Raw genomic sequence first — 26,588 nt, 5'->3', positions numbered from 1 at the left:
ATTAGACACTAATCATATAATCATGACTAAGACAAGTGCCATAAGGGAGAGACACATGGTCTTCTGAGAGCTGCAATCTGAAGGAAGAACAGATGTTAAATACATGGAAGAAGGAGTGGAGGAGGCAAGGGCAGACATTCCAGGCAAATGGGAGGGCCTACATAAAGCCCACAGCAGAAGAGAAAACAGTATTTTGAAGAAACTCAAAAGAATGTCAGTATGACATCTGTTCACACACGTGTATTTCTACAATCACTTCACACTCGTTAGGATGGTGTTGGTAGGATTGCAAAATGGTATTAACTGCTATGGAAAACAGTATGGGGGTTCCTCAGAAAGGTACCATATGACCCAGCAATTTCCCTTGTGAGTATACACCCAAAAAAAACCTGAAAGCAGGGGCCTTGAAGAGGTATTTGCATACTCATGTTCATAGAAGCATTATTTACAACAGCCAAGAGGTGGACACAACCAGTGGTCCATCAGATGAATGCATAAATTAAATGTGGTATATACATATAAAGGCACATTATCTGAGCTTAAAAAAGAAGGAAATTCTGACACATGCCACAATGTAGATAAACCTTGAGGGCGTTATGCTAAGTGAAACAAGCTAGTCACAAAAAAACAAGTAAATTATTCCATTTATAAGAGGTAGCTAGAGCAGTCAAAGTCACAGAAGCATGAAATAACATGGCGGTTCCCGGGAGCTAGGAAGAGGCAGGAAAGAGAAGTCCTTGTCTTATGGGTACAAAGTTTCAGTTTTACAAGATAAAAAGAACTGTAGAGATCGGTTGCACAACGATGTGACTATACTTTAATTGTACACCTTAGAAATGGTTAAGATGGTTAAGTTTTATGTTATCCATTTTTCACCACACACCAAAAAAAAAACATGTTTATACACACCCACTTACTAGATGTAACCATATGACCATAGGATGCTTCTCCTCCTCCCTCACCTTACCATCTATTTACAACAGTTCCTTAACCAGTAAACCATGTCCCACTCTCAAGAAAAAAAAATTACAGAACATATTAAATGACAGAAAACAATTTTTTTAAGTAGGCTTCACACCCAGAACAGAGCCCAATATGGGGCTTGAACTCACGACTCTGAGATCAAGACCTGAGCTGAGATCAAGAGTCTGACGTGTAACTAACAGAGCCACCCAGGTGCCACTAAATGACAGAAAATAAATTTGAAGAGGCAGAGCAAGCATCATAACCACACTTAGAAATGGCAGGTATGCTGGAATTATCAGACCAGAAAATTAAAACAAAGACTAATATGCTAAGGGCTCTAATGGATAAAGTAGACAGCATATAAGAACAGATAAGCAATATAAACGGAGACATAGAAATACTAAAAAAGAACAAAAAAGAAATGTTACAGACCAAAAATACTGTAACAGAAATGAAGAATGCCTTTGATGGGCTTATTAGTAGACTGGACACAGCAGAAGATAGAATCTCATTGCTTAAAGATTGATCTCTCTCTCTTTCTCTCATTCTCTCCCCCACCCCTCTCTTTTTTAGAGAAAGAGTGTAAGTAGGGGAGAGGGGCAGAGGGAGAGAGAGAGAATCTTAAGCAGGCTCCATGCTCAGCACAGAGACCAATGTGGGTCTCAATCCCACAACCCAGGATCATGACCTGAACAGAAATCAAGAGTTTTACACCTGAGGCACCTGGGTGGCTCAGTTGGTTAAACGTCCAACTTCAGCTCAGGTCATGATCTCTTGGTTCTTAGGCTCAAGCCTGGTGTCAGGCTCTTTACTGACAGCTCAGAGCCTGGAGCCTGCTTCAGATTCTATGTCCCCCCCCTCCCCCCCCACATACTCTCTCTCTCTCAAAAATAAATGAAAGATTAAATATTAAAAGAAGAAGAGGAGTTGTACATTCAACCAAATGAGCCACCCAGGCACCCCGCTTGAGGATATCTCAATAGAAACCACAAAAACTGAAAAGCAAATAGAAAAAAGACTGAAAAACCCCAACATATCCAAGAACAGTGGAACATCTACAAAGGGTGTAACGTATACATAACAGGAACAGAAGGAACACCTGAAACTATAATGCCTGGATTATATGCCAAATGAATGTCAGACACCAAAGCACAGATTCAGGAAGCTCAGAGAACAGCAAGCAGGGAAAATACCCCAAGCCATACTACATAAAACCAAATATAAAGGAAAAAATCCTAACAGAAACCAGAGGGAAAAAATCACCTGACCTATACTCCTCAGAAACCATGCAAGCAAGAAGAAAGTGAAATGAAATGTTTAAAGTGCTGAGAAAAACCCACCAATCTAGAATTCTGTACCCTGTAAACTTACCATCCAAAAGCGAAAGACAAAGATTTTCGCAGGCAAACAACAATGAGGAAATCAGTTGCCAATAGGCATACCTTAGAAGAAATGTTAAAAGAAGTTCTTCAGAGAGAAGGCAAATGACATAGGTCAAAACTTCAGACCTATATAAAGAAAGAGAATCAAAGAAGAAAGAAGTAAAGGTGAAATAAAAACTTTAATTTTTCTCATTTTTAATTATCTAACAGATATAATACCAAAAATGTATTCAATTACGTGTACGTGAATATATATACATATATACATGCTTATATATGCTTATTTATAAGTGAAATGAATGATAGCAGTGTCACAAGGGACAGGAGAGAGGAATTAGGATATTCTGTTATTATAAGGTATTAAAACTACCCATGAAGTAGTATAATGTTATTTGAAAGTGGACTTGTATTAGTTATAAATATATATACATAGCAAACTCTAGGGCCACCACTAAAATAAAAAATAAGTATAACTGATATGCTAAAAGAAAAAAGGAATCATTTAAAATGCTCAATTAAAACCACAAAAGGCAGAAAAAGTAGAAGGACAAAAAAATAGGATCAAACGACAAGTACAATAAATAGAAAACAGTAAGAAATACGGTGGATGTTAATCCAACTGTATAAAAACTCACTGTGAAGGTCAATGTTCTAAATGCACCAATTAAAAGACACAGATTATCAGAGTGGATCAAACAAGACTCAATTATACATTGTCTACAAGAAATGCATTTTAAATATATTAGACACATAAAGATTAAAAGTAAATGGATAGGGTGCCTGGGTAGCTCAGTTGTTAACCATTTGACTTTGGCTCAGGTCATGATCTCACAGTTTGTGAGTTAAAGTCCCACATTGGGTGAGCTCAAGCCCGGCTTCAAGTGAGCCCCTCTTCTCTCCCTCTCTCTCCTGCCCCTCATAGGATTCTCTCTCTTTCTCTCTCTCTCCCATTCACTCACTTGCACTCTCTTTCTTTCAAAAATGAAAGAACGAACGAATGAATGGATATAAATGGATACAGGGGCACCTGGTGGCTCAGTCATTTAAGTGCCAGACCCTTGATTTCATTTTTTTTTTTTTTAATTTATTTCTGAGAGAGAGAGAGAGACAGCATGAGCAGGGGAGGGTCAGAGAGAGAGGGAGACACAGAATCTGAAGCAGGCTCCAGGCTCTGAGCTGTCAGCATAGAACCCAATGCGGGGCTCGAACCCACAAACTGTAAGATCATGACCTGAGCCCAAGTAGGTCGCTTAACTGACTGAGCCATCCAGGCGCCCCACCGGACTCTTAATTTCAGCTCAGGTCATGATTTCACGGTTTGTGAGACTGAGGACCTCTGTCAGTTTGGAGCCTACTGGGATTCTTTCTCCTCTCTCAAAATAAATAAACTTTAAAAAAAGAAAAAAAAGTAAATGGATAAAATGGGAGTACCTATATTAATTTCAGACAGAGCAAACTTCAAAAAAAGCAAAGGTATCAGGACATTAAATAAGGGCATTATGTAATGATAGAGTCAATTCCCCCAAGAAGACATAATAATCCTTAATGTTTATGTATCTAACCACAGAACATCAAAATTACATAAGGCAAAAATCAGAACACTTAAAGGAAAAAGAGATGAATCCACTATTATATCGGAGACTTTAACAACCCTCTATCAGAAATGGAGATCCAATTCTGGATCTCAGAATTGGCACCTGTATGGCTCAGTCGGTTAAGTGTCCGACTTCGGTTCAGGCCATGATCTCACAGTCCGTGAATTCGAGCCCCATGTCCGACTGTGTGCTGACAGCTCAGAGCCTGAAGCCTGCTTCCAATCTGTGTCTCCCTCTCTCTCTGCCCCTCCCCCACTCACTCGCGCACCCTCTCTCTCAGAAATAAACATTAAAAATTTTTTAAATTTAAAAAAAGGAAATGGACAGAGCCAGCAGGCAGAAAATCAGTAAGGATACAGTTGGAATTGAACACCACCATCAATCAATGAACATCCATAGATTATTTCATCCTACAATACCAGAATACACATTTTTCTCAAGTTCACATAGAACACTCACTGAGATATACTACATTCGGGGCCATAAAACACACCATAACAAATTTAAAAGAATAGAAATAATATAATTTCTGCCTTACAATTAAGCTAAAAATCAGTAACAGAAAGAGAACTGGAAAATCCCCAAATACTTGGGAGATTAAACACTACATTTCAAGTGACACAGGGTCACAGAAGAAATCTCAAGAGAAACTGAAAATATTTAAAACTAAATAAAAATGAAAATACAACTTAAAATTTGTGAAATTCAGTGAAAACAATGCTTAGAGATAAATTTAAAACATTAAATGCATGTATTAGCAAGAGAAGAAAGATCTAAAATCAACCATCTAAGCTTCAACCTTAGGAAACTAAAAAAGAAGAGGAAATTAAATCTACAGTAAGCAGAAGAAAAATAATAAGAATTAGAGGAGAAATCAATGAAACGAAAAATAGTAACTCAATAGAGAAAAATTAACAAAACTAAAAACTGGTTTTTTGAAAAGATCAATAAAATTGAATGCCTCTAACCAGGCTAATAAAAAAAGGGAAAGGACACAAATCACTAAAATTAGAGCTATAAGAGGTGACATCACCACAGATCCCATGGATATTAAAAAGGGTAATCAAGGAATACTACGAACAACCCCATGCCCACAAATTTGATAATCTAGATGAAATAAACCAATTTCTTGAAAGACATAACCTGTGAAAATGTACACAGGAAGACAGAACAATCTAACTAGTCCTATATCTATTAAAGAAATGGAATCAAAAATTAAGAACACTGCAAAACAGAAAGCACAAGGCCCAGGTGGGTTCAGTCATGATATTCTACCAAACATATGAATAACAAAGTATACCAATTCTCTATAATCTAGGGGTACCTGGGTGGCTCAGTCAGTTAAGAGTCTGACTTCGACTCAGGTCATGATCTCATGATTTAAGAGTTTGAACCTCATGCTGACAGCTGAGAGCCTGGAACCTGCTTTGGACTCTGTGTCTCCTTCACTCTCTGCCACTCCCCCTACTCGCAGTCTCTTTCAAAAATAAATATGCTTAAAAAAATTTTTTTAAGAAATTATATCAATTCTTTATAATCTTTTTCATCAAAAGATAGAAGCAAAGAGAGTACTTCCTAACTCATTCTCTGAGGCCAGAATTACCCTACTACCAAAACCAGACAAAGATATTACAAAAAAAAACCAAACCACTACAGACCAATATCTCTCATGGACATAGATATAAAAATCCTCAACAAAATATTAGTACACTGAATCAAATAAAGTATAAAGAGAATTAAACACCACAACTGTGAAATTTATCCCAAGTACACAAAGTTGGTTCAGCATTCAAAAACCAATTGATGTAATCAATCACATCAACAGGCTAAATAAAAATCACACAGTCTTATCAATATATGCAAAAAAAGCATTTGACAAAATCCAACACCCATTCATGATAAAAACTCTCAGTAAACCAGGAATAGAGGGGAGCTTCCTCAACTTGATAAAAGAGTATCTACAAAAGACGTTCAGCTACTTAATGGTGAGAAGCTCAAAGCTTCCCCAGTAAGGTGAAGAACACAGCAAGGATGTCCTCTCTCACCACTGCTTTTCAACATTGTACGGGAAGTCCCAGCCAATGTAACAAGACAAGAAAAGGAAATAAACAGTATACAGAGATTGGGAAGGAAGAAATAAAATACTTGAAATGTTTAAAGGAATGAAAAAGCAAGCAATAAGATATGATCTAAAATGACCAGAGAGAACCAACTAAAACTTTCAGCAAGGGAAAACTTAATCACTAAAACTGAATGCAATTTATGAGTACAACATCCGCCAAAAGAAGGAATTAATGAACAAGATCTAAAAGCTCAAGAATTCTGTGAAATCTTTTGTAGCAGGAGATATAAGGGAGAAATTCAGAGAAATGGAGGATAGATGGAGAAGGACCAATCTAACTGGAATTCCAAAAAGACAGAAAAGAGAAAATGGAAAAAATCTAAAGACATAATGACAGAATTTGCCAGAAGTGATGTAAGATCCACAGATACCAGAAGCATAATATATACCAATCAAGATAAATAAAAAAGAAATCCATATCTGGGTACATTTTAGTAAAATACAGAGAGGAGTTGAAAAGCAGCCAAAAATAAGACAAATGCTTCCACAGGAACAACAATCAGACTGACAGCAGACTTCTCCCAGCAGCAACAGCATAGAAAACCATGAACTAAATCTTCAAAGTACTGGGAGAAAAATACAGAATTAAATTCCAGACATATAACAAAGAATTAAATACCCGGGAAAACTGTCCTTTAAGAATTAATGTTGAGAGAACTAATCGCTGATTATCAAACATGTATAAAACTGCAAAAAAAAATTACTGTTGAATAATAGAACATTTTAAAAAGACCTAAATTTTAAAACCAACTGACCTCACAAAATAACTTCTAAAGGATATTGTTCAGGTATGAGGAAAATGGCTCAGAAGGTCTAAAAAGAAACAATGGGGAAAGAAGTTAAACATGCAGGTAAAATTAAACTCTTTTCAAAAGAGAACAATAATAGAAAACACTCATACAGTATTTGTTAACTGCTAGATATAGTTTTTTCTCTCTTTTTTGGGAGAGAGGGAGAGAGCATACACCTGAGCAGGGGAGAGGGACAGAGGGAGGGTGAGAGGGAGGGTGAGAGGGAGAGGAAGGGAGAGGAGGGGAGAGGAGGGGAGAGGAGGGGAGAGGAGGGGAGAGGAGGGAGAGAGGGAGAGAGATAGAGAATATCTTAAGCAGGCTCCACACTCAGCACCAAGACTTGCAAGGCTCGATTCCACAACACTGGGATCAAGCCCTGAGCCAAAATCAAGAGTCAGATGTTCCACCAACTGAGACCCCCAGGAGACCTATACCTGCTGGTATAGTTCTAAATGTTTTACAGGCACTGTATTTCTCATTTAAAAGCCCTAGCCTTATAGGGGCGCCTGGGTGGCTCCGACAGATAAGCATTCCATTTCAGCTCAGGTCATCATCTCCCGATTCGATTCGTGGGTTTGAGCCCTGCATCAGGCTTTGTGCTGACAGCTCAGAGCCTGGAGCCTGCTTTGATTTCTGTGTCTCCCTCTCTCTCTGCCCCTCCCACACTCCCCCTCTGTCTCTCTTTCAAAAATAAAATAAAAACACTAAAAAATATATTTTTAAACCCTAGCCTTATGACAAAGTCCTCTTACTGTCCACACTTACACATGAGGAAACCGAGACACAGGAAAGGGAAGCACTTTGTGCAGCATTACTTATCTGGTAGCCGCAGAGCTGGGATTCAAACTAGGCTACCAGCATCCACCCATGTGTTTAACCACTAAGCTGTGTCAATTTAGGGGAGAAAATAGAAAATTTTTTTAAAAAGATTTTTATCAGAAGGAGGATGATCAGAACTAAAGTACTCTAAGGGACTTTACTGTCCAGGAGAGTGGTTAAAATGCTGATTAACTTCAAACTCGATTAGTTTAGGCAAGCACGGTGAAATTTAAAGGGCAATCACTAAAAGACCAGAAATGAAGGGGGGAAGGGGCATAGAAGACACTACACCTCAAATCAGTACCCTGAGAAGAGGAAAAAGAAACAAAAGGGAGAATAAAATAAAGCACTAGAGATGGTAGAAATGCAAATATATCAGTAATCACAACATTATCAATGATTTAAAAATCTGACACATAAAGTATCAGATTACACAAAGAAAAAATTACAGTAAACCCCCAATGTAGCCAAAAATCCACATATAACTTTTCACTCCCCCAAAACAACTATTAATAGCCTACTGTTTAACCAGATGCCTTCCCAATAACATAAACAGTCAATTAACACAGAGCTTGTATGTTATACATATCACATACTGTACTCTTACAATAAAGTAAGCTAGATGGGGCACCAGGGTGACTGAGTCGGTTAAGTGCCCGACTCTTGAGTTCAGCTCAGGTCATGATTTTGTTGTTTGTGGGTTCAAGCCCTGCACGGGGCTCTTCATCAACAGCACGAAGCCTGCTTGGGATTCTCTCCCTCCCTATCTTTCTGCCCCTCCCCTGCTCACGCTCTCTCTTTCAAAATAAATTAATAAACATTTTTTTCTAAGTAAGCTAGAGAAAAGAAAATGCTATTAAGAAAATCATAAGAGAAAATACATTTAGAGTACTGCACTGTATTTATTGGGGAAAAAATCTACATATAAGTGGATCCGTTCACTTCAAATCAGTGTTGTTCAAGGGTCAACTAAACATGATCTCCCAAAGACAGCTAAAACCTAAGTTCATGTTAAGAATAAAAATAAAAGGGGATTTTTTAAAAAAGAATAAACATAAAAGAATTTTAAAAGAAATATACACCATGTTATACAAAAACCAAAAGAAAACTAGGGTAGCTATATTAATACTGAAAAACATACATACATTTTAAGGCAAAAGCAGTTAGTTGAGAATAAAGAAGGGAGTTAGTCACAGAATGACAAACAGTCCTATTCACCTGAAACATCACAACTCTAACCTAATAAAAACCTAATGAAATAACTTTCAAATACACAAAGCAAAAACTGATGGGGAGAAATGAGTAACCCACCATCAAAGTAGGGGATTTCATCCACTTTCTCAATTACAAGCTGGAAAAGAAAAGTAAATATTTAGAAGATGTGAACAGCACAATGAACAAACTTGGTCAGAATGAACATATATAGAATCTTACATCCAATTCGGAGAATGAACATTCTTTTAAAGCACACAAAACATTAACAAAAATTTACTATGTAAAGTCAGTCTCAACATATTTCAAAGAATAAGTGTCACAGAGACTTATTATATGACTTGAAACTATTAAGTTAAAAGCAATTACAAAAATAAAAATTATAGAACTATAGTTTGGAAATCTTTAAACAAACTTAAACACATTTCTAAATAACTTCTGAAACTTAGGGCACCTGAGTAGCTCAGTTAAGCGTCCGACTGCAGCTCAGGTCATGATCTCACAGTTCTTGGGTTCTAGGCCTGTGTCGGGCTCTGTGCTGACAGCTCAAAGACTGTAGCCTGCTTCAGATTGTGTGTCTCCCTCTCTCTCTGCCTCTCTCCTGCCTGCACTCTCTCACTCCCTCTCTCTCAAAAATAAACACTTAAAAAATTAAATAACTCATGAAACAGAGAAAAATTGTAATGGAAAGTTTAAAATATTATACCCAAAACATGCGTGCTGTAGAAAAAGCACACTTGGGGGGGGGGGTGCCTGGGTAGCTCAGTCAGTTAAGCATCCAACTCCTGGTTTCAACTCAGGTCATGATCTCATGGTTCAGGAGATGGAGCCCCACATTGGGCTCTGCGCTGAGACACCGTAGAGCCTGCTTGGGATTCTCTCGCTCTCCTCTTTCCCTTCCCCTCCCCTGCTCACACACACACTCTTTCTCTCTAAATAAATAAATAGACAAACAAACAAACAAAAAGAAAAATCATACTTTGTGGTACATTTATTTCTTTCACTGCTTATAAAGGAAAAAAAAGAAATGTTGTAAATTAAAGACCTAAATGTTCAATTAAAAACTATAGTATAAACCAAAAGACAGTTTAAGAGATGATAAAGACAAAAACAGAAACTCATAAAATAGGAAAAGTAACATTAGAGAAGCTAAACCAAGCCAAATGTTGACTCTTCAAAAAAAAGTAATCAGAGACACAAACCTTTGACAAGATAAATGCGGAGAAGAAGCACAAACAATACTGGAATTGGAAAAGGGGTATAACTGTAGATACAGTGAAGCTTAAGGAGATCAAAGAGTATCATGAATAATTTAAAATTTGGTTACATATGAAACAGACAAATTCCTGGGCAACATAATTTAACAAAACTAACTCAAGAAGACAAATAAACTCTTAACTGTGCCATAACCATTAAAGAAGATGACTCAGTAGTTAAAATCAGCCCACAAAGCAAACACCAGGACCAGATATTTTAGATAAGTTCTACCAACATTCAAAGAACAGACCTCAGCAGTATTACAGAAACTCCTCCAGAGAACAGAAGAAGGTATAATGCCCACAGCTAATTCTATGAGGGTACTATCGATACCAAACCAAATATGGAGACTGCAAGAATGGAAAATTAAAGCCACTATCAATCATGAGTAACATACAAAAACCCTAAACAGAGTATTAATAAATCAAATGGCTATAAAGAAAATTGTGACCAAATTCATCACAGGAGTAACATTCATCACAGTCACTTGACCTCATTCACTGCCTCAGGCAGGACACCCTCCTGAGCCTGTCATTTAGGACTCTTCACAGAGTGATCCCACACATATCTGTTGAGCCTGTCTTCCACCTCTGACCTCTAAAAATTATATTCCTTTCAAAGTGCACTTCTATTTGTACACCAAGGCCCAAGCTTATCCCTGTTGATCACAAAGCCCATCCCCAATCCCCCCAACTGCAGCCATTCTTCCTCATGCATCTTCAAAAATACCCACTCCATACATCCTTGCCAGCCTCTCCCTACTGGGTACGGACTTCTCTTCTTTAACCTTCACAGTATACTATTCTGTCTTTCTTAAGCTGTTCATTCAAATCTCCACCATACAGTAGGTATGTGAGCCCCTACATTTCCCACCGGCACTGGCGTTACTTAAAGGTAAGGACCTTTAGACGCCTGTTTGTCAAATGCCTTTTACAGTGTATATATTAAGTATTCAACAAATGTATGTTTAATTGAATGGAAGTATTTTTATTTGTATTTGGTGTTAAAAATGTTTTCCCCTAGGAACAAATGATCCTATATAGCAATAAAAATGCTTTCCGAATAATTTTATAAATCGTATTTTTTTTATAGGCCAGTGAACTACAGGAAGTCTTTCCACTGCCACAGGCAGAGATAAACAGACTCATGCACACAAAACTATGGTCACACAAATGCTACACAGAATTTAACATACTTCATTCGCCCTATAATTTGAATCCAGATCTGTCTGGATCCCAAACCCATATACCCTTAGCCTGCCTTCCTGGTCTGTCTTTCCTGTTACACTGTGAACCTCCTGAGAGAAGGAAATAGGTCTTCTCACTGAATCTCCAGACCTAAACAAGAACTCAATATTTGTTAATGGAATGGTGATTAAATGTAGGAAGAAGCCCAACATGCAAACCTTTCAAAGAGCAGCACTCCGTGTCCACACAAAAGAATAAAGTGAAGGCCCTAACTGGTAAATCACAGGTTCTATTATATTCACTATCCTCTGATTAAAAAGGGAACTGCTCGTTTTGAAAATCTTTCCATTAAGAAAGCTGAAATTTTGAGGGTTTTTAAAAGGCTAATAAGCTCCAGTCATCTAAAACTCTGTAGCCTTGAATGACAGTAAATGCGTCAAATATAATTATATACTAAATAAAATGTGTCTTAAAATACTAATACCATTATAGTATAAACTGCAAAGCAGCTAAAAATATCCCCAAGCTCCTACCAATGTCCCTTTTGTAGCATTCAGGTGATTATCACCACACTGAAGTTTACTAGTAATACAAGGTCTTTTCACAGATGCAGGTCAATGCAGGACATTCAAAGCAGTTATGGTCCAGCACATCATCAAGAATAAACAAGTTGAGGCGTAGTGGAGAAATGAACCTCTTGGTCACAGCTATAGAAGAAAACGCAAAATATAAATAACTGCCAGAGAAAAAATAAAGGATGTGACAAAACGATTGTACATTAGTTCCATTATCACATTCCATATTCCTGGAAATTATTATATCTGTACAAAACAGGTACCAATGATTACAGTAAATCTGAATTTTATTATGTATTTTGGATTTTTACTCAAAACTTACTAAGCTTATTGCAATATTAACATAAATTTCAGTAAAATTTTTAACTTACAACTTGAAGTTCTTCCCAAAGAAACTGAATTGGATTATAATAGATAATAGCAATTTGTTATTTTTCTTAATTTTTTACAGCCAAATATTTTCATGAATACCTATTTATTGTTAAACTAAAATGAAAACAAAGCACCAATTTACATGATGATGAGTAAATCTGTTTTCACATCTGCTGCCATCTTCTTGCTTGCAAAAAAAAAATCCCCTGGCACTTTCATGTTTTTCATATAGAAAGGGCTCAAATGGAGAGCTGAAATGCAGCCAGGAACTGCACAGAGAACAGAGTCCTGGCTCTGGCCCAGCCTCAGATGGGTTCTATGGGAGGGATAACTTCCAAGTGAGTCCTTCCTGGTTCCAATAGTAAGCACAAGTGCCTGACCCTCGGCCCACAGATGGACAGGCGGACACACAAAGCATGCCCAGCTGTTCTTAGAGGCCTTGCACTGGGGCAGAAGGCAGGAGACCAGAGCTAACGGATGACCCATGCCCACACAAATGTATACATTTCCAGTTGCAAAAATGTGCCTGGGGCTACAGAAGTGGTAGTGGGGGCATTAATAATTTCCAACACACAGGGAGAGCCCCAGCTTGGTGAGTAGCACCCATAAATGTGCCTGGCACTGAATGAATGAGCAGTCATGGACTTGTAAAGGAAAATGCAGAAAACCAGGTGGGAATCATCTCAGCAATCAGGGATGAAGAGAGCAGAAAGAATACAGATGTCTGTCTCATAAACAGCCATCAAAAAAGTATTTTTTTTGCTTTGCCAAAACTCTCACATATGGACCATAATGACTTTTCTGGACAGAAATATTTTTATTTCCTCATAACAATGACATTACAGGCTTAATCAGGACACAATAGATGAATACTATAAAACACCTACCAAGTAACCAACCAAAGTTAATATAAAAACTCAAAATCTGGTCCCTGAACTTATTAAACAGTTCACAATCTAGCTATGGAAGTAAAACTCATACAGGAAATGATCACAGAACAAGTAATGGTGAAAATGTGGGACTCTGCATGGGCTTGGACCATCCAAGACCTTATGGAGTCAAATCATCAGCAAAAAAAAAAAAACTGGGCTGAAAATCAGGAAGACTGAATCTCTGTGCTGCCTGTGGCTGTCAGGATGATGGAGAAGGAAGAACAGGCCTAGCTGCAGTAGATGATATGCTAAACTGTTATCACAGCTCCCCTGTGGGATAGGTATTGTCCCCATTCTATAGACAAGAAAACTGAGGTTCGTGTCTTGGGCAAATTACGTGACCACTGTGATCTGTTTTTCCATTTGTAAAATAAAGGAACGAACATAAATCAATGGTTTGAGTCAGAGCCTTCAAGTGGGCAGGGCACTGGGCCAAATGTACCAAATCCTCCAATCAAGAGACGATTCCCATTCCCCATGGGAAATATTTTGCTGTCATAACCCCAGCACTGAGAATAGTACCTGGTATATAATGAATGATGGATAAAAAATTGAGGAATGGATGGATGGAACTTTAAGGTGACCCTCATCCATGGTGGCTCATTTTCTTATATGTTTAGTAATGTTTTGCTGTTTGCTCATATTCCAGAGCTCTGAATCAGTGGGTTGAGGGTGTCATTTTTCCACAGGGGGATTCATGTTTACTTCTGCCAAGCCCTAGGGCACTTCCAACCCAGAAGCATTAAGAGGAATTTTTCAGCCTGGGGTTTTCCAGACCACATAGGCAACATAAATTCAAGTTCTAAACCTACTATATTCAAAAAAGACTTTTTTTTTAAAGAAGAAGCCTCCTTTTGCTAATGGGTGCTCTCTCCCCACCCCGGCCCAGCCCTTCAACAAGGTTCCGATGAAACGCCATATCCCTGAACTCTAGGTGCTTGGTATCAGCAGAGCTCCCCTAGGTGTCCCTTCTTACTCTTCCTCTTTTTCTCAGGAAAGCTCACTCCTCTTTCTCTTTTTCCCCAGCTGTGAGTTTCTCACTGTCTTGTAATGAAGATTACAAAAGAGTGGTTTTTAATGTTTATTTATTTTTGAGAGAGGGATAGTGCAAGCCAGGGAGGGGCACAGCGAGAGAGAGGGAGACACAGAATGTGAAGCAGGCTCCAGGCTCTGAGCTGTCAGCACAGAGCCCGATGCAGTGCTTGAACTCACAAACTGTGAGATCATAACCTAAGCCAAAGTCAGATGCTTAACTGACTAAGCCAACCAGGTGCCCCAAGAGTGTTTATTTTTTAAAGTTTATTTATTTTGGGGGGGGGGGCACAAGTAGGGGAGCGCTCACGTGCATGACAGAGAGAGAGAAAGAGAGAGAGAGAGAGGAAGTAAGTATATTCCAAGCAGCCTCTGTGCTGTCAGTGCACAGCTCAATGCAGGGCTCAATCCAACAACTGTGAGATCATGACCTGAGCCAAAATCAAGAGTCAGACATTTAACTGATGGAGCCACCCAAGTGCCCCAAAAGGGTGTTTATTTTATCTTCTCCAGTATTTCTATTGGAAGTGTTTACAGCCAGAAGATTTTCCAGAACATCCAGTCAGCCTTATTTCCAGAAGGGAGGCTACAGTCTACCACATATATACTCAGATGTAGGTTTAGAAATCATTCCAAGGTGAGCAAGAGCCAAAACCAGGCGAGCAGTCAAAGTAGGAGATGCCCAGCATGGGTGAGGGAAACACAAGAAGCCAATAGGAGAGCAAGGCTACGACTGGCTAGAAAGGATGCCAACCCTGGGTGTGACGAGGAGAGACCTGGAGTGGCAGAAGACAAGAGGCATAAGTTTATTTCATAATGATAAGGAGGCCAACCTGAATTTAGGAAAATAGTTCTGAAGGATGACTGGATGGTAAGGAACACAATGCTTATATTTACCACTAATTCAAAAAGATAGTTCAGTAATATAGTACTATATCTAGCATATAGAATTTACAAAAAATAATTATGACAAGCTCACAGATCCAAAATTAAATCAAATTCAAGTAGGAGATAGGGCAGAGGACAGGCGAAACGTAGGAGATACGGCACTGGAAAGGGTGTACAGGAAATGAGATGAAGTAGATATTCCATTGTTGGAAACAAGTTACCAGTTGTGCTATGCTACTGGGAAGATTTAGAGCACAAGCCAAATCATGTCACATTCTACATCAAGGAGCTGTTTTACACAGGAATTTGGTTATACAAAGTGGGGAATAAGTGGACCATCACCAAAGGCTTGGAAACATTTATTATTCTGATTCAGTTATTACTGAATATAGCCAGGCATAATGCTTTAAGATTCTTTTATTATTATTTCCTTCTACTGTAACAATAACCATATGTGGGGAAATAGTTACCAGTTAGCAATAAAGTTCAAGGAAGCTAAATCATACCCACAATCACACCACTATATCTTAGCACTTATAGATGCATATCTCCATAGATTTTCATGTAATATAATGTTCTGTAGATGAAATAGTTAAAAGAATTCAAATCTGAGAAGAAATGGATATAAAATGGGGTTCATCAAGAAAGGTGTCTGTGTCCCTGCAAGTTCTAGATGTCTGCTTCCCACCAGTGTGGGTACACTAATACTAACAATGAAAACCATCGGGGAAAATTTAGTAAACCTGTAGTACCGCTGAGTAGGTATACAGATAAAACATGAGAAAATATACCACATGAAAAAAGATACCACAGAATTTAAATCTCCACTGTGCTTCTATCTGATCAGTAGAGCAACACTTTTTCCCAGAAAAGAGTGTTACCTCAAATAAAAGAGTAGACACTGGGTAGCAGGAAAAAGGATAATGATCCAAATCTTCCCTTAAACCACACTTCAATTAAGGACTATAATCATAGCTAGAGATAATGAACATGACTCTTGGGTTCAGGCAATGATTTATATCACCTAGGTTCTCAGAAGGGATTCATAATCATTTATCAAAGCCTGGCTTTAGAAGAAGCAGATTAGCTCTATTTCCTTCAAGTTCTTATACCACAATCTTAAGATCTTAAATAAAATACCATTTGTACACCTAAATTTGGAAATAGTCAGCAAGGCCAGGGTGAAATAAGAAAAACTGACCAGAATTAGCAGGAAAAGAAGCTTAAACTCAAGGTACTTAATGACTAATGAATATGTACTTTGTTTAATGAATGTATTAAAAATATGACTCCAGAAAAAAATTTAGGGCACTTTATAAAAACCACTTACAAACTAAGCAAAATGATTTATCAACTTATAAAACAGACTTTTAAAAGGAGAAACAGTTAAGAAAACAGAGACAGTAAAAATGTTAACACTAAGCACAAAAAACTTGGACTTAAGTATGCTTGCAATCAAGGCAAAAGGGTACTGAAGATGGCTTATTATCAGAAATGAAGACATTGCCTAGTTACCCAGGAAAGGCAGCTTTTCCCTAGTACTGAGTTCTGAAAAAATGTCAACATTAAAGCACTACAGAGGAGCCATCAGATGATGGAAAGGATAATGCCTTTAACAACCTTACACAAATGCAAAACAGGATTTATACTTATTTCCAATAGCAAGCGTGAATAAAGGTTTAACATTAATGGGTAATTCGGTAAAGGCAATTGTTGAGAGCTAGGATAATATGGTCCAAAATGTACTATAGATCGAGTAGACAGAACATGCCCTTCCCATTGCTCCTAAAAAGGACGATTCTCAAACTAGTTAATCAACAAGATTAATGGCCCGAAGGTATGTACTCCATCTCCCTGTCTCCTTCTGTTTACCTATGAAATGTTGCCACCTGTCCCTGTCATCCTTTTGGGCTGATGAAAGAATAAAGACCAGGATGGGAAAAAAAGTACTATTTAGGCTGGTCCTACACATAAAGAAATGAAGGCAGGGACTTCAATCTAGGAGCCCAAAGTATGAATTACCTCTCTCAGATGCCAGTAAAATGCATGGAAACAAAGGAGATTCTGTTTCTCTTTCTGCCTTTTTGAATATCCTTCCCAGAACATTCCCAAGCTGAGGCAGGTCAACCTGGCCCCACGTGATAATCCACTTCCCTCCCAGTCACTTACCCAGAGAATTAGGAGCATGAAGGATTCAAAGTGGCTATTTTTTCTCAGGCTTAACATATCTGTTGCTGTTTCTTTTTAAATAAAATGTTTCCTTAAATAAAACCCAACTAAGGGTGCCTGAGTGGCTCAGTCAGTTAAATGTCGATGTCAACTCAGGTCATGATCTCGCAGTTCGTGGGCTCCGGCTCCCCCTCGAGCTCTGTGCTGACAGCTCAGAGCCTGGAGCCTGCTTTAGATTGTTTCCCTCTGTCTCTCTGCACCTTCCCTACATTCTCATTCTCTCTCTCTCTCTCCCCCTCAAAAATAAATAAATAAGCATTTAAATAAAACCCAACTAAATTCATTTACCCATACATCTGTCCATCTATTCATTCCCTGAACAAACACCCGACTGCCCTACATCCCAGCCTCCATGCTAAGCAGTGGAGAAACTGAATCAAACAGAGCCTTGACTTTCTAATTTAGATGACATATGACAGTGTTTCCCCAATTTAAACAGCTCAAATGTGTACTGCACGATAAGAAGGCACCTTTCAAATGCCATTAGAATGTAAGACTGTCTCCTGCAAACCTGAAGATGGCTCTAGGGCTTCAAATAAAAATCATATCTTCAATTAATCACCCGACTCAGACCACCTTCATAAGGCCAGCTGGGCTTTCAGCTCTGTCCCCAGAGTGAGCAGGGACTGAGCCAATAGTTTTCATAGATGCAGAGGCACTGAGGGCCATTAAGTGGGAAATCAAATTGTGCAGGGGGTTCTTCTAGCCATCGTTTTCTCCTTTGGCGTGAGTGGTTTTTAATTTCACTTAAAAATTTCTGTAAGAACTTGGTCCTTACAATAAAAATAAAATCTACTTTCAGGCAGCCACTTATTTATTCTAAAATGCTAAGAAAATGGATTCCTAGTCAAGAAAAGGAAGAAAAGACTACTTAAATAACCAGGGAGGAGAAGGTAAAAAAATGACCAGTGTTAAAGTATCAAAAATAAAAAAGCAATACCCCCCAAACACAAGAGCATAAAAAGCATATTCATTAAATCAGTCATTTTATAATGTCTAAGGTTTCCTTTCTTTGCACTTATATTAGCCTTGCCTCCATGAGACTAATGTCACACTACAGTTCTAATTAAAATTCACACTAAGGCCTCTGAACAACAAATATTCAAGTTGATAAAGAAGGAAATGAAAAAAGAATTTATAAGAAAAATACGCCATTTCTTACTGAATTGTAAATTGTGATTCCCCAGTTACTGCAAAAGCCAAACTCTTACATCTGCTGTGATGCATCTCCTGCGCATCCACGTAGTTAACACCAACCATTAGTCTGGTCATAAGGACACATCACCTAACACCACCATTCTGAAATAACAGCTGTACAGTCTAGGGAATGACTTTCTAGGCAGAGAGGTTCACATTGGTAAATACCAAGCAAAGTCAAGTATCAAGTGTTCACAGCTGTCTGCTTTGCCTGAGAAGCCCGTGGAAGAGAATGACGAGGTCTGCTGTAGGCCTCAGTGAGAACACAGGGAGGCCCACACCATTCTAGGACCAGGGGAAGAAGAGAGGCCCAAGATACTGTCCTGGTTATACTAGTGACAAATGACTGGGCTGGGAGAGGGAGATTATCCACTTTCTTTTCTTTTTTGTTACAATTATCTGAAGTTAGACACTGAGGAAGTCATCTGAAACTAATTTTTGCACAATTTAAGCCATGTGTTAAAGGCTCCTCACACATACAGAGAGGGTATGGTACACTAAGGCTAGGAAGTATTTTCTAAACATACTACCAAACTCTGTACTACTATCTTCCCATGACATTAAAATCATAATATAACAGACAAAGGAGAAGAATGCATCTTTCTATCAGACCTGAGATTATCATGGAAAAATATTAAGCAGCTTATATGTATTGTTAATGGTTCTCTTAAAAGTTTTAACTAGATGGTAGAAAACATATCCAAAATTTAAATTCTTAACAATTATTGATTGTTCTACATTATCAAAAGCCATGTCCAGTCCGATGAACACTGCCCACCCCAGGCCACACCACCGTCTGTGTAAAGGAAAATGAAATCATCTTTCCCCCACACACACAACTCCCTAGTACAGAAATGGTGATCTATGTCTGAATCTCTTAACACAATGCTCTGTAGAGAGGGGAGCCTCCAGAAGTATTTGTTCAATTAGATGTCTAAAGGGGGGGGCGGGGGGCGCCTGGGTGGCTTAGTAGGTTAAGTGTCCGACTTTCGCTTAGGTCATGATCTCGCGGTTCGTGGGTTCGAGCCCCGCGTCGGGCTCTGTGCTGACTGCCAGCTCAGAGCCTGGAGCCTGTTTCAGTCTGTGACTCCCTCTCTCTCTGACCCTCCCCTGCTCACGCTGTCTCTCTCTCTCTCTCTCTCTCTCTCCTAGAAATAAAAAAAAAAATTTTTTTAAATAAAATAAAATAAAATAAAATAAAATAAAATAAAAGGGGGGGAGGGGTCAGGATCAAATACTTACTGACACCTATTACAAACAAAATAGAGTAATAAAATAGGTAAAATGATCAAGAAGAAAAACTCCTGCTGCCAGAGCAGTTTTTTTTAAACCCATGACATAAAAATCTTCTCAAATTAAACCAGACAAAAAGTGTTACCCAAGTAACAGTTCATTTTTTCCCAAGAAAGACCAAAGCAGAGGTCTTTAAAATTAAGCACTTAAATCAAGTCAATCAACACAAGCTAAAACATCATCTTTTGGTTCTAATAAAAAAACATCTTCTAGGAAGTGCTGGATCATTTACATTGAAAGTAAGAGGCCAAAAAATCTATTTTATTCTTGATTTCCCCTCTAAACACTCCAAAACAGACTACATCAAAACAACTGAAGAAAAGGTCAGGTGCTGAACTTGGTTCTTCCTCTACAAAGCTGTACTGTCAATACAGCTCGCTGTATTACATACCAAGACAGGACACCTTTAAGAGTCTCAAAGGAGCTGCGAAAACAGACCCTACACCACTCCCCTAACACTGCATCTGAAGCATATATAGTGCAGTCCACCTAACTGACAATCAACAAATTTAAGATCCCTTCAAAGCTCTGTCACTCCACACCGGGGATGATAAATTTAACACTGAAGGAAGGGAACCCACACTTGCCTCTGCCTCTTGCCAAGAAGATCCAACACAAAGTAGGGCCAGTATCACAGGAAGTGGGGAGACGCAGGAAGCGGGTGACAGGGCTGACAAGACGGCGTCAGAGTGAAGAAAGCCGAAGTCAAGACTGAGATGGCCCAGAAGACCACAGAGATTCCTGCTTCCAGAAAAAGGAAAGAAGGGATATTCCTGGTGCCCACGTACCTGAGACCACTGCAGGAAGGAGCGACTAGTTCCAGACATCTCAGGACATGTGCACAGTGGAGACGTACTCTCCACAGCCTGAGAATCACCCTAAGGTGTCCTGGCATAAGGTCTGATATTCAAGGTGCAGAGGGACACCTTCCACATAAAAGCCAAAAGCACTCTGCAGACCACCAGGAGGTCAGCGTGACCAAGCCTAGTGTGACACTAGAGATGAAGCCCTACACAACCCACAATGAGCTCCCCACAGAGGACAGGTGGGGGGTAGCTACTATTCTTGCCATGGTAGCCAAGGCCAATCCCTGCTTCTGGGGACCCAGCACAAACTTGCCCAATCAATCCATATGCTAGGTGGTTAAAGTCTATTTGTCAATGGACTTTTCAGAACTCTAAGTAATTCTAAAGAGGTAATGTTGTAAGTACTATCACTGCTATACAAGTTAACCCATGAAAGTCATTTTAACCCACAAGGTACTTATAACACCAACAGTACTTTCCTCAATAATGCTCTTTACTGTCTATGAAGGAGGTCCCTGACCTCCCTGACTGAGGGGCTGTTGATGATGTTCAGAACCAGGAAAAGCCAGGCAAAGAAACACGTAGATTCTAATAACTTAGGCCCCGCCTATTTGCACAACTGAAACACCTCTGTGCATTTGCAGAGGAGAAAGTGCAGCTCTCCACCCATCACTTCCCAGTTATTCCAAATTAAAAAGCTCAAACACTTGGGAAGGGTATCCAGGGCATGAGTACTGCAAGTCGGGACCACTGAGCTGGCTTGCTGCTACCTGTCTACACCATGAGCTTAGGACCAGAGAACAGGTGAAGCAGTCACTAATTAGGGCCATGTTTACCCTTCCATTGTCAACTAAGAGCATACTGTTTTTGTTGCTTTAGAAGAAAGGTCTCCCTAGTTCATTACGGTCATCATTCCTGTGTAGTACAAGATAATACGCTCCAGTTTGGAAAGTTGGTGTGAACGGCACACTCCTACACCTCCTAGCAGGAACCCATCCACATTCAATACTTTCACAGACACAGAATGACAGCTCTCTGGAAGTCACAGGGTCTTAAATAAGCTGATAATTTATTGTCCTCCACAAGAGAACTGCAAACAAGATCTTAATTAATTTGCTAACAGTTATGGCCTGTTTACTAAAATTAGCCCAAATGCCATCATTTTGCTTACTACAGGAATTTGTATAAGGCACATTTCCTCGGACCCCATGCTAGGAGAATAGTACTAAAGAAAGTACAACTTGCCATTAAAGTAGCTGCACATCTACGGTGGCTCCAGAAGAGCTGTCCCTTGGGAAAGAGCTGGCCCCAGGGACAGTGATACAGAGCTGCCAAGGGACAGAGTGGGCATCAAGAGGGAGAAAGTTGAGGCTGTGACCATCCAGATGTCATGACTTGGTGCTCCATTTGTACAACAATGCCAGGAGAAACAGAGCTGGTGACAGTCGGATTGGAACCTTAAAGGTCACCTTATCCAATGGCCATTCACAGGTAGAGACACAGCCAAACACTCGGGCTCAGCTCTTCACCACGGGCAAGAGCACTCCTGCCTCACTTCCTTCACTGCCCACAAAAATGTCAGCACTGCCATACTTGGCAGCGGGGGTCCCCCAAGGGTCAAGTTCTGTGGTGCATGAAAGATGGGCAGGGGCGCCTGGGTGGCGCAGTCCATTGAGCATCTGACTTTGGCTCAGGTCATGATCTCACAGTTTATGGGTTCAAACCCCACATCAGGCTTTGCGCTGACAGCACAGAGCCTGCTTCAGATTATCTGTCTCCCTCTCTCTTTGCTCCTCCCTCGTTTGCATTTTCTCTCTCTCTCAAAAATAAACATTAAAAAAAAGAAAGATAGGTAGGGGCACCTGGGTGGCTCAGTTGGTTAAGCATCTGGCTCTTGATCTTGGCTCAGGTCACAATCTCATGGTTTATGAGATCGAGTCCCACGTCTGGCTCTGCAGTGACAGCATAGAGCCTCCTTGGGATTCTCTCTCTCCCTCTCTCTCTCTCTCTGCCCCTCCCCCGTGCACTCTCTCTCAAAATAAATAAACATTAAAAAGAAGAAGAGGAAAGAAGGGTAGGACTGAGAGTGAAGTAACAGAAGATGCAGATGTCCTGGGGCTCTTGCAGTCTGTGGGGCCCAGAACCATACAAACCCCCTACGGCTTAGCAGGGGGCTGTGTGCCAGTCTACGGAAGAATCAGCCATTCTGGAACTCAGAGCATTTTCTGAAAAAGTTAGGGAAAAGTTACGTTTCTAGTGCAGCTAAAATTTAACCTATATTTATTTTTTTCAATAAACATTTAGAGCCCCAGGACATCTGCATCTACTGAGCATTTACTAAGCTCTAGCTGTCTGGGAATTTACATTCTAATGCGGGAACAACAGCAAAAAGGAAGAGACAAACACATGAAGTCCTTGACCTTGGGGGTGAGGGCTGTGCGAAGGAGAAAACAGAGCCCTGTGAGGGGTGATAAGGGAAGGTCCTCTGACAAGGGACAGCAACACAGACCAAAGAAGCAATGGAGCAGGGGCATGCCGGGGCTGCGAGGCAGGGAAGACTGGCACACGGCGGGACTTGAAAAAAGACTGGGGGGCGGGGGAGGGACCCACGGAGCAGAAAACAAAGGGACAGGACAAGGTTTAGGCGGGACCCTCTGGGCACAGAGGAGGCCCATCTCCAGCCTGACGGCAGCGGGAAGCCTCTGAACGGTGCCAAGCAGCGGACTGAGATGCTCCGGCTTTCACGTCAGGACCAGCACTGCGGGAAGGGGACCCAGTGAGAGTGGAAAGAACGGGCGGGCGGGGAGGCTGCAGGGATCTACCTGCGAGCGAGGGCGCCTGAGCGAGGGCGCCTGAGCGGAGCTGCTCGCTCATGAGAGGGACAGAGAGCAGCTGGGAGCTACGACCGTGGAGCTGTAATCAGCAGGACTTCTGATGAACTGGACGCAGGAGGAAACAGGAGCGGCTGCCCTGTGTGCAGAAAGGGGTAATCACACTAAAACACGGCACTAATTCACACACCACTCTGTCTCTGCCGACACTGTATCCCCACCTACTAGTCGAGGGGCCCTGAGTGCTGTGCAAAGTAACTTCGCCTCTCTGTGCTTCAGCATCTGACGCTACCAGTCAGGGAGAACACCTCTCGGCTTTACTGAAAATCCATGGAGTTAGCACCTAAAACGCATTTAACCAGTGCCTGGTGCACAGGAGGAGCTAAACAATTCTATTCTCATTACTACCTCATCCCCTACCTCATGGTAATGCTGTTAGGACCAAATAGACTAAGTGAGTTTAAGGAAGTGCCTGGCACATGGCACATAATACTCTCAATTACGTCGATCCTAATTGCTATCATCATGAATGATTCCCAGTTGGAGGCAATAACGGAGGTGAAGAGCAGACTGGAGAGGGGGCTGCTGTGAAAAGGTCCAAAGGGCCTACCTATGGAAGAGGTTCCATTTGGTATGTTAATTCTGCTGTGTCCACAAGACATTCAGATGTCTAAGTCAAGTATGTTGCTGGACATGAATCTGAAACCTCAGAGGAAAAGTCTGGAGTTGAGGTATTAACTTAAGAGCCATTCACATAAAAATGAGTTAACTACAGAAAATGGTGAGCTTGGTGACAAAGAAGATTAAGGTGGAGGAGAGAAGATGGTCTAGTGATGAACCCAATGGAACCCAACCAAGGAGGAGGAGGCCGAAGAGGAAATGGACAAAGAACAGTGACGAGAAGGAGCAAAGCCGACAGACCCTGGGGTCCTAACAGCTCTAATTTCTGAAAGGTCAAGTTGGATGAACACACTGGAAGGAGCCACATGGACGTTATCAGTGATCTTGATGAGAGCATTTTTAGCATCTTACATATTCATTTCAACTCTACCTAACTTCCATTTACAACACCATAAAAGAACATGAGTCTCAAGGATGATGGGCAGTGGGGAAAACTCTGACCTCAGAGCCAGGAGACCAAAGTCTAAGCTTTGAGTCTAAGGGTCTTGGGAAAGTCCCTCAACAAAAAGGGTGTCCATTCCTCCACGGGTAAAATGACAAAATTGGACCAGATTCCTGAACACAGGTCACAGGCTCCCTATGTGTCTAAAACCTGCTAACCAAGTCCATAGCTATTTTTCAGTATTTAAAATGTACTGATCATTCCTTAGCTGTTTGGCTACGATCAAGTGTAAAATGTGCTAAGAACCATGCATTTGGTGCTCACTTCAGCAGCACATACACTAAAATGTGACAATACAAGGAAGATTAGCATGTCCCCTTCACAAGGATGACATGCAAATTCATGAAGCATTCCATATTAAGAAAAGAAAAAAAAAAAGAACTACACATCCACCTCAGGTAAAGCTCCACAAATAAAACTGTCACATTTGTTTCCAGCTCAAATTAAAACTGAGCGCAGCAACACCTGCAAAGCTAGGACACAGCCATGGTTAAGAAGGGAGACTTGGGAATCTGAGTGCCTGACTTCAAATCCCAGCTCCATCACTTGCTGCCTGATGACAGCTGTGCTGTTCAGCTGCTCAAAGCCTTAGTTTCCCACTCTGTGAAGTGGGGGCTGTAACACTGCCTACCTCACAACGTAGTAGAAGGTTTTAAATGCATTCATTAGTCCTTGAAAGAACTCAGTGGAACTCTCCGTTGGCCTTCCTCCTCCCTCCTGACTGCTCCTTGTCCACCTCCTCTGCTGGCTCCCACACCCTGGCCTGACCTGGGGTGCCGGGGCTCCGCCGCAGGGCGCTCCACCAGACCCTCTTCTTCTCCATCTCCGTCCTCCCCCTCACTAGGCTCATGTGAGGCATACAATTACATCCTGAACAACCAGAAGCTATAAATGCCATTATCTTATACTAAACTAAAGATCTCTCTCTCTCTGAAAATAAATAAGCTTTAAAAAAAAAAAGAATTTATTGAAAAAAATTATATTGACAATATTCAAATAATGACATGGAAGCAATCCAGTGTCTATCAACAGATGAACAGATAAGCAAAATGCGTACACACGTACACACACACACACACCCAGGAATATTATTCAACCTTAAAAAGGAATGAAATTCTGAACCATGCTACAACAGAGATAAACCTTAGAGAGCACGGTGTTAAGTGAAATAAGCCAGTCACAAGAAGACAAACACTGTATGATTCCACTTAACTGAGCTACTTAGTGTAGTCAAAAAATCACAGGGACAGAAAGAATGGTGGCTGACAGAGGCTTGAGGGATGGTGGTAACTGTTTAATGAGTACAGAATTTTAGTTTTACAAAATGAAAACCGTTGTGACGATGGAGGGAGAGTGGTGATGGCTGCACGACCTTATGGATGTATTTAATACCACTTAGAAATTATTAAGATGGTAAATTCCATGTTATGTACATTTTATACTAGAAAAGTTTTTTTAATATCTAAATAATAAAGACTTTATAATAATCTAGGGCAAAATTAAAGCAGGGTTCTACAGATATAGTAGAAGGCTCAGATCTGGGTAGAAATTTCAAGGGGGAATAAATGAAATTATACTGCTAGTGTCTAGGTAAGGAAAGGTCTTAATGCTACAGATTAAAGTATTCAATAGATATGAATGCTCTATATTTGACACTCGCTATCTAACTTCATAATTATTAGCCTTTTCATAAACCCAGATTTTTTTTTTCTACCTATATCTCTCTACATATAAACAAGATAATGGGCTTTAGGAACAAAGAATAAAGAAGCAAACCCTTCAAGACCATGATGGCCATGTGGTGGCATCAGTCAGGCACCAGGGTGTACCAGCTGCGTCACACTCCTGAGCTGGGTGACCTTTTGTGCCTCACGTTTCTAATGAAGTAGGGTCGTCGGGAGGATTGAATAAACATATGAAAAGTTCCTTGAATACCTGCCTGCCACATAGTTATACTTACTCAATAAAGGTTAGACATT

General features: G+C 40.2%; 1 non-coding gene across 1 annotated transcript; it reads left to right on the top strand.

Moving 5' to 3' along the window:
- The first annotated feature begins 24,865 nt into the window (after positions 1 to 24,865).
- On the top strand, positions 24,866 to 24,971 carry LOC144224249 (U6 spliceosomal RNA). Its single transcript, XR_013332996.1, has one exon. It is a non-coding gene; the product is annotated as a U6 spliceosomal RNA (small nuclear RNA).
- Positions 24,972 to 26,588: the final 1,617 nt, after the last annotated feature.

This window comes from Crocuta crocuta, unplaced genomic scaffold (assembly GCF_008692635.1).
Source record: "Crocuta crocuta isolate KB4526 unplaced genomic scaffold, BGI_CrCroc_1.0 scaffold11, whole genome shotgun sequence".
Taxonomy (NCBI): Eukaryota; Metazoa; Chordata; class Mammalia; order Carnivora; family Hyaenidae; genus Crocuta; species Crocuta crocuta.
This window is presented reverse-complemented; position numbering and strand designations above follow the sequence as displayed.